This window comes from Grammomys surdaster, unplaced genomic scaffold (genome assembly GCF_004785775.1).
Source record: "Grammomys surdaster isolate TR1022 unplaced genomic scaffold, NIH_TR_1.0 125925, whole genome shotgun sequence".
Classification (NCBI taxonomy): domain Eukaryota; kingdom Metazoa; phylum Chordata; class Mammalia; order Rodentia; family Muridae; genus Grammomys; species Grammomys surdaster.
Genome location: NW_021620749.1, coordinates 3453178 through 3454585, shown reverse-complemented (window position 1 = coordinate 3454585; position 1408 = coordinate 3453178).

Below are 1408 nucleotides of genomic sequence, written 5' to 3'. Positions count from 1 at the left end.
CGCCCCTGCTAACCCGCCCCTCCGGCTCCTTCCGCAGTGATGGCACGTGACCGGCGTTCGCGCCACTCCTCACACTACCCTCCTTCCGGCACAGGGCGGGGCTTAGCACAGACAGGGGCAAGAAACACTTCCGGAATGCTGGACGGAGCTCTCTGTTCTCCCGGCGTGCCCCGCGGCGGGGGTGACGCCGCTTCGCAGCGTTTTTTACACAGGAAAGCTGCCTTCCCGTCGGGCTGTGCGGCGCAAAGAGCCGCGCTTTGGTTGTGGGTTTCCGGAAGTGATAGCAGGAACGTGTCCCCTCCTGTCATCCGCTTCCTCCAGCCCTGTAACAGCGTCTGCTTCCTGATGCTCTGAGGCCCCATCGCCCGGAGTCCTCCGGGTTGGAGAGTCCGTACCAACCGCAGGGGCGTGGTCCCGCGTTTTTGCGACCTGCCGGGCGATGATTGGCGGAGGGCCACGGCTACGCCCCTCAAGCCACGCCCACGGCGCCGGGCCAAGGTTTTGGCAAGCGCCGGGTGACCTCGCTCTGCGGCTGCTCGCGGCTCTGTGGCCGCGAGGGCTTCTGGGTATTCCCTAGGCGCTTCCTCTGGAAGAGGTCTCCGTGTTTGGTGGGGCACCACGGCAGAAGGAAGGCCGGATTCGGAACTGAAGCGGACCTGCGTACTTCTATCTCCATCAGCCTGCCACAGTGGACGCCGAGCCTTAGCGGGGGTATTGCGGTTAGCTAGCATGCTAGTTACTGAATTACAGTCAAATGTGCAAACTGACTCTTCCAATAAGCAGGTCAAATGTTTTGTTACGTAAAATGTGAAGAAATGGTATTTGTTTGAATTCCTTGATTCTTATTTTCTTCAATGTATATCACTTGTAGGAAAACAGATTTCTCTGTAAAGTGGTTTCGTGAATGACTCTAGGTGTTTGGGGACCGAGAACTATGTACAACGGCTGCAATTGCTTTTGACGGTTAAAAATGTTTCTCAAAGTGTTCAGGGCTCCATTTTCAGCTCCCGTCTCTACCCTTAGGACTTTCCCGTGTGTCCTGAAGACTTCCTAGCAATTCTAAAATAAGTCATGTGGGACACAGCTTAGATATTTGGAAGACAAGTATATTCCCATATTAAATCACCATTTTTAGTTGGTGGAAAAACAAACAAATTGAGTGCGAGAAAGAAAAGAAAAGCCTTTCCTTCCAGATAAGGCTTTACAGATTCTTGTTCCTCCAGGGTAGATGTGCCCGATCTCCTCTTTGAAAATTCACACATGGTTAAGGAAAACTAGTCTACTGTGAAGAACGCTCCTTCCAGGAATTAACAGTGTTTATTGAGTCATCCCGTGCAGAAGCTTCCCTACAAGAATCAGAAGTCCGCTTTCCCCAAACACTGCTCTTTTAAAGTCTTTCCATCCCTTA